Source organism: Dermochelys coriacea, chromosome 26 (genome assembly GCF_009764565.3).
Source record: "Dermochelys coriacea isolate rDerCor1 chromosome 26, rDerCor1.pri.v4, whole genome shotgun sequence".
NCBI lineage: Eukaryota > Metazoa > Chordata > Testudines > Dermochelyidae > Dermochelys > Dermochelys coriacea.
In genome coordinates, this window is record NC_050093.1 from 16,175,683 (window position 1) to 16,183,638 (window position 7,956).

Consider the following 7,956-nt stretch of genomic DNA (forward strand, 5'->3'; position numbering starts at 1 on the left):
ACACTCAGGGCTGACCCTAAGGAAAATGGCTTCCTGGGTCCACTTGTATTTTGGTACCCCTGGACTCCGCTGCCTCCCTGTTGCCTCCCCACCATCACCCCTGTCCCCCACTGCCTCTCCAGGCTCCCCCCATCCCCCCATCAACCCTGGACCACACTGCCTCCCTGGGCGCACGCCCTCCCACAATCATCCCCCAGTCCCGCTGCCTTTTCCTCCCTCCATTGCCCCGAGCTCCCTTCTGTGACCTCTCACCTGAGGCCCACCCTGCTCTTTGCCTCTTGCGTATGGTGCCCCTCTGACCACGGCACCCTGGGTGGTCTCTCCAGTCACCCACCCATAAGGCCAGCCCTGGTGCACTGGCCATGGACCCAAAGTTAAAGGTTGCGTCTCATCACCCTTCCCCTGAACCATCAAATCTCCCAGACAAGGTGGCTGGACCGAGGTGTGAACTATGCCAGTTTAGACTCAAAAAGAACAGGAGTACTTGTGGCACCTTAGAGACTAACAAATTTATTTGAGCATAAGCTTTCGTGAGCTACAGCTCACTTCATCGGATGCATGAGCAGCTACACACTGGCCTCGTCTGTCCTGGGGCTGGGCCCCAATTCCAGCCATCAGTGGCCTGCCCCAGGAGAAGCTTCAACTGTGGAAACCTTTAGAATAGACAAGCTAAACCACTGTCAGCCATGACTGGCTCGGGAGCAGCGCTCACCACAGTTTATGCCAGTGCCGCCACTTTCATTTCAGTGAAAGAAATGTGCAAGGTAGATTGCCCCAGCTCTCTCTACAGCTTCCCTAAAGTAGGTCAGCAAAGTGCAAAAAGTGACCACAGTGGAGATTCTGAGTCACAAAACATTTATTTCCTCTTGCTTGCACCCATACAGGATTTCCAAGCTGCATTTAACCATGGGAGAAAACCAGAAAAGGAAGTCACTCATCACAATGTTTCAGAGTAGCAGCCATGATAGTCTGTATCCACAAAAAGAAAAGGAGTACTTGTGGCACCTTAGAGACTAACAGATTTATTAGTTGCTAAGGCGCCACAAGTACTCCTTTTCTTTTTTACTCATCACAATGTATCTGAGCTGCAGTGAGTGAATATCCGCTAAGTGGAAGTTTGGTTAGAAAAAGGCCAAACAGATACTGGGATGTGATCACAGTATTTCTGAAGGAGCCGTAAGCAAAGCCACCAACGTGTACAATCCAACCACACAGCTCCCCATCTAGCCAGCGACCCAGAGCTTGAACTATATTTCAAAGCATTTTATAGAGGTCTCGACACGAGATCCCCATTGACCTTAATGAAAGTGGCACTAAATTATCCAGGTGGTAATTTAATAATTCAGGGGATAATGTTTGGCATGTCCAGCCATGTTTCTGATGAATGTAACAAAACATCTTCATCTGAATATCTACAGGGGTATTTATTATCATATTTCACTCATACACAGCACATGGTGACCCAGCTAATCTGCACTTCCCATTGAGTTCATATAGCAGAGGGTCGTCTAATCCAAAGTATGGTGGGTTCACACTTAATAAAACACCAAAGGGTAGTGTTAGGGTTCCTTTCCCACTCTAACTCTGGGGTACAGATGTGGGGACCCACATGCAAGACCCCCTAAGCTTATTCTTACCAGCTTAGGTTAAAAACTTCCCCAAGGTACAAACTTTGCCTTGTCCTTGAACAGTATGCTGCCACCACCAAGCGTTTTAAACAAAGAACAGGGAAAGAGACCACTTGGAGCCATCTTCCTCCCAAAATATCCCCCCCCCCAAACCCTACACACCTCATTTCCTGGGGAGGCTTAAGAATAACATCCTAACCAATTTGTTACAAAATCATTAAAGACCCAAACCCCTGAATCTTGGAACAATGGAAAAATCAGTCAGATTCTTAAAAGAAGGGTTTTGTTTAAAAAAAAAAAAGTAAAAATCATCTCTGTAAAATCAGGATGGAAAATACTTTTAAGGGTTTGCCCAGAGGCGGATCCTCTGTGTTTTGAATCTGAATACCCTGTAAAGTTACAGAAAACAGGAATAAACCCTCTTAACACAGGGAAAATTCACATAAACTAATCCGCCTTGCCTGGCTTCCTCTACTGGTTGCAATATTGGAGACTTGGATTAGGATGGGTTGGAGAAGATGGATTTCTGTCTGGTCTCTCTCAGGCCCAGGAGAGAACAACCACGTAAACAAAGAGCACAAACAAAAGCCTTCCCCCAACCCAAGATTTGAAAGTATCTTGTCCCCTTATTGGTCCTTTGGGTCAGGTGCCAGCCAGGTTAGCTGAGCTTCTTAACCCTTTACAGGTAACAGGATGTTGCCTCTGGCCAGGAGGGATTTTATAGCACTGTGTACAGAAAGGTGGTTACCCTTCCCTTTATATTTATGACAGGTAGGTTAAGAAACAGTTTAACATTTTTAGCAATGACTTAGAAGAAAACATAAAAGCATCACTGAAAATTTGCAGATGACACAAAAATTGGGAGAGTGGTATATAACAAAGAGGACAGGTCACTGATACAGAGAGAGCTGGATTGCTTGGTAAACTGGGCACAACTAAACAATATGTGTTTTAATACGACTAAATGAATACATCTGGGAACAAAGAAGACAGGCCATATTGACATGACGGGGGACTCTACCCTAGGAAGCAGGGCTGCTGAAACAGATTTGGGGGGCACGGTGGGTCATCAGCTGAACATGAGCTCCCAGTGCAACACTGTAGCCGAAAGAGCTCCTGTGATCCTGAGATGCACAAACAGGGGAATCTTGAGCAGGAGCAGGGAAGTGATTTTCCTTCTATATCTGGCACTGGTGCAACCACAGCTGGAATCCTGAGTCCAGTTCTAGCGCCCACAGTTCAAGGATGTAGGTAGATGGGAGAGAGTTCAAAGAGGAGCCATAAGAATGATTAAAGGATTAGAAAACCTGCATTACAGTGAGACACTCAAAGAGCTCCATCTATTTAGCTTAACAAAGAGAAGGGGTGGTTGATCAAAGTCTATAAGTATCTACAGGGGGAACAAATATTTAATAATGGACTCTTCAGTCTAGCAGAGGAAGGTCTGACAAGAGCCAATGGCTGGAAGTTGAAGCTAGATAAATTCAGACTGGAAATCAGATGTACCTTTTTAAACAGTGAGAGTAATTAACCATGGGAACAATTTACCCAAGATCATGGTGGATTCTCCATGACCGGCAATTTTTAAATCCAGATGGGATGTTTTTTCTAACAGCTGTGCTCCAGGGATTATTGTGGGCAGTTGTCTGGCTAGTGTGTCTCACAATGGTCCCTTCTGGCCTTGGAATCTATGTGAGGGAGTGTAAATCTGGTGAGAGATATCTAAGGACCCAGTCCAGCTAACACCTTAACCTTGCCTCTGCTGCTTCCTACTGTGAGTTCTGCTGACTGTAATGAGCATGCCCAGTGTAGCTGGCTGCACACCCAGCCGTAAAGTGCCTGCAGAAACAGACCTGTACCCATAGCATCCAAGCACTGTAAGGTGTCTAATGGGATTTGGGAGCTTTCTAAGGAGATCAGAACCTGCACCATGGCCCTGAGTCAGGAAAGCACATGAGCCACACTAATTTGAAGCATGTGTTTAAGGGCTCTATTGCCCACATCTGCTTTCCTGACCTGGATCCTGTGCAAGGTGTGCTAGGGTACCACCGGAGTATGCAGGGCTGCAGAATGCCGGATGGTGGGTATTCTCCAGCGGGATGCCCTTGCGAGTCCCTGTGCTGATAGCAGATTAAGAGGGTCAGTGTCTGAACATCTTGCATGCACCATTAACGCTTCTGCAGCATTTCTATGGGGCCACATGCTACATGGGACCATATTTGTTAGTGCAATGCCCAAGCCTATGTGAAACCATGTGACTGGGTCATGGGACCTTTGACCGTTGACTCCAGTGCAGGGGCTGGAGCTCCTTTTGGGATGGCTAGTGGGTACCTAGTGATGCTGGAACAGAGATTCCGAAAATGGGGGCTCACCCTGCCCTGCGTTTGTAGCAGGGGCTGGCTGTGACCTTTTGCAGGATCTTTAACAGCAAAAGCTTTGCTCCCAACTGTGTGTTGAGTATTTGTGTTAAGTAGAGGTTAATAAAAAACAAGATAATAAAAACCAGCCTGGCTAAATATCCCATCCCCTCTCAGCTGCTTATGATTTGCTTCCTTGGTGTGGGTGATGTCATAATGCCATGAGTTCCAGAGTCACCAGAGAGTCTCCCAGGAAAAGGAGAGTAGACAGTACTTTAATTTCTAGCACTAAAAAGAAGCAGGCAATACTGTCTGGGGTGAGTGAGGGAACCTCTGTAGCCTTCTTCCCATTGCAGGCGGCTATTGGGTCAGAATCCTTTTAAATTGAACTCAGTGATATCTGTCTCATCCGGGCGGTTGATGATGCAGATGGACTCGCTGCTCTTCTGGGAGGTGCAGAGAAACCAGCCCGGGTAGGTGGCCGACTCGAAGTGGTGGCTGCTGCCTTCGGGAATGTTGTGGAAAGTGAAGCGAGCGGCTTGCTCCTTGTCTTCAAACAATTCCATTATTTTCTTATCCTGAGTGGGGAAGAGAAAGGAAGATGCCGTGGCAGGAAGCTGGATTATTTTCTGGGAACAACATTCCCTGGGCGTTTAGCCCTTAGTTCTGCTCGCACGTCAGTGAGCTGACTGATCAGGAGTTCTGCAAGCATCTCTGTTATTCCTAACCAGTCTCAGGACCAGCTAGGATAACTGTTATCAGCCTATTGGTTATTTGTGCATGGTCGCTGTCGGCGATTGGTCACCAAAGTCACATGCTACTCATCCTGCTCGCTGATTGGCTGAATGTAGTTTTATAAACAGGGAACTAAGAAATTGTGAATATCCCTGTTGGCGGGTGACAATGGATGGTTGTCTATCCCTTCCCCAAATATTTATGGAAACATAAGCCCACTTGTAACAGGGGCTTACCCACCTCTGGCTTTGGGCCTGTCTGCTGCCTCGGTTTCCCTTTCCTCCCCAGTTAACTGAACTTCACGTTGCCAGTGTTTTCTCAATAACTCTCCCCTTCCAGGAGCCTGGTTTATTAGCACAAAGTTCTAAACACACAGATCTTCCCTAAGCCTTCCTAGGGGGCTCACCGCCTCGGGGCCAGGCTCTGAGTCCTCTCCCTGCTGAGCCATCCTTCCTAGCAGGTCTCTCTTCCAGCTCTGCAGAAACCCACTGCCTAGAGCTGCTTGCCATCTCTTTCCTAAAAGTGGAGCGAGCATCCACCCCCAGATCTGCTCTCTCTGCAATTCCCTCTGATTGCCCTCATGTCCTGCAGCAGGCCTCATACACCCCATCACATGACCCTTGTCTTCATTCCCTCCACCCAGGCAGGAGGGCTAAGATTGGTAGGGTCAGATCAAGATGAAAGGGTCAGATCGCCCTATGAATGTCCATATGGATGCCCATGAACCGTGCATCGTATGGGGCCACAAACATGGCAAATGGGGCAGCAGTTCAGAGCTCCAATACATTTTATTAACCACCATTCAGTCCATATTGGACCAGCTCTATAGTGGGGAGAGAAGATTCCTTCATCAGCTCCGCTCCTGCCGGTGGCAAGGACAAATCCCACTGAAAGTGAAACCAGCCAGTGCCAGACTGTGGTTTCAAGGCCTGGGCAGGTGGGCTCAGAAGCTGAGGGGCAGGGGTCGGACCCTGATTTCCCCTTCCCCCATTGCGTCTCCAAGATGGGGCAGGGTCCTGGGCAGGGCCTGCTGTCCCTCAGCTTCTTGCTGCCCCCTGAAGGGCACACAGGTCCCACTCACCAAGCTCCCATGTGGGCAGCCTTACCCAGGAACCATGTCCACCCCACTTAGCCCCCAGCACTTGTCTGATCCACGAGGAGCCCCGCAACGGCCAGACTAGAGTAGCCCACGGCCCCAGCTACTTCAGGATCTCGTCCCTGGTGGGGGCCACAAGCTGCCACCTCAGAGGAAGGTGCAAATTCTGCCCCCCAAGGCTGGTAACTACCCAGCTGAGGACACTCACCTCCAGCTGCAGCTTGGGTTGGGCCAACATTCCGCATGACAGGCAGCTACTTCCTCCCTGGACGCCCAGGATGATGGGGTACTGTTTGTCCTGTACGAACCGGTTAGGCACCACACTGAGTTTCTCTGCAGGTGGAACTTGAGAGGGCTCAGGTCTCTAGACTGCCAAGAGTCACTTTTCCACAGGGGCACTCAGTTGCCAGCGAGAGGCAGCATTAATTCATCCCCCCAGGGAGCAACCATGCAGGCAGCCCGTGAACCACAGACCTGGCCCCCTCATGCCCCAGCCTGGCTCCTGCTCTGCATTGAGCTCCCGTTCAGAATCTGCTGGGCTGGGGAGAGCAAGAGGCTCAGTACACAGATTTCCTCCTCGCCGGGCACCACCCTGGAGAGAGCAACGCGGCCCTCAACTCCTCTCTGCCTCGGCTGGAGGAAAGCAGCAGGACAGCCAGCAAGAGTGGTAAACGAGAGGGAGCGTGGAGCTCACTGAGGTCTCAGTTGGAGGCCTCGGCCACAAGATTGTTGCTCTGCAAACGGATGACCTTCTGCTTGGCGTCATGTAGGGTGAAGATGAACGGCATGGGGAGGTCCAGAAGAGTGGGAGCACCATCTTCTGGATGATCGGGAAAGGCAAAACATTAATGCAGGATCATTAACAGTAGAAATTCTCTTATGGTGACAAGGACATCCATCCTAAAGGGATCTGTCCCCCCCCTCCCCCCCGGCAGCCCCATAGCTCCTTGCACTTCTCCCCTTCATTGCCCTGAAATGTCATAGCTCCCGGCACCCCATGACCCCTCAGTGCGCATGGTGAATTCAACTCCTTCCCTCTTAACTTGTCCCCTATAAAACTATCCCAGGGAGAGCTCCTGCAAGGAAGCAGGTAACTGTGCGGGGCTTGCTGCTGGCCCTGCATTCAGTCCCCTGGTCTGTGCTCCAATGATACAAACTGGATTCTAAGAAATTGCATTTCCCTTTTTATGAGAGTCCACTCCCCGGGAAGGATCTGGAAACTGGAGTTTTCCCCTGATATATGACCATAAAGCGAGCTGCTAGATTCCAGGGGAAATGGTTTAGATTGCACATAATTCAGGGCATGGCCCTGGGGCCAGATTCTGTTCTCAGTGATGCTGCTGTAAACTGGGGATGCAAGCAGAGATACTGGAACAGTTTGTATAGTGGGGGTGCTGAGATCCATTGAACTACACTGTAAACCAGAGGGTGCAGCAGCACCCCCACACCCCTAGTTCCAGCATCCATAGGTGCAAGTCCTGTCGTCTGACCTGCCACGCCCCTCTTTGACACTGGGCTGAGGACAAGAATGAGCAGGAATTCGGCCGATGAGAAGGCACGAGAGGGGTTTTTGCCAGGGAACCCTCTCAGGCCCTGAGATTCTCCTTTATCTGGACCCCATGCCCAGAGACCCACCTTTCTTAATGAACGCGTCGAACAAATCCCTCATGTTTTTGTCCTGATTCCCACGGGGTCCACTTGGCTGTCCCCCATCCCTGCTCCTGGCTGGGATGCCATTGTGGTGGACGTGTGCCTGGTGCCTGTCGTGTCCTGGCGGGAGCGGGGTGGCTGGGAAGGACAGATGGACACGAGCTCTCAGGCAGCTGGTCCCATAGGGGGAGCCCCATTGGCCCTGCTGAGCCAGGATGTGGTGGGGGGGGCGATCAGGGCCCATCTTTGGCCCACTGCCCCCTTCAGATCTTGGTAGCCAGCAGCACATAGCATGAAGTGTGCAGGTGTGGGAGTAAGCCCCATCTGCTGAGCAATCTGATTGGCTTGGATCTTGGTGGGCAGCCAATCAAGGCTCGTTCCCCATTTCACCCCCCTTGGCCCAGCTCCGGGGTAGCTCCCCATGGAATTGCCAAAGGGGCCGCCAGCCCCATGGCCACGGCAGGAGGAAGGGCATGGACCGGCCACTGGC

The 7,956-nt window shown here is 50.6% G+C and overlaps 1 pseudogene; it reads right to left on the reverse strand.

Annotated features, from left to right (window-relative positions):
- Positions 1-4,229: 4,229 nt before the first annotated feature.
- On the reverse strand, positions 4,230-7,710 carry LOC119848582 (annotated as a pseudogene).
- Between the last annotated feature and the right edge of the window lie 246 nt (positions 7,711-7,956).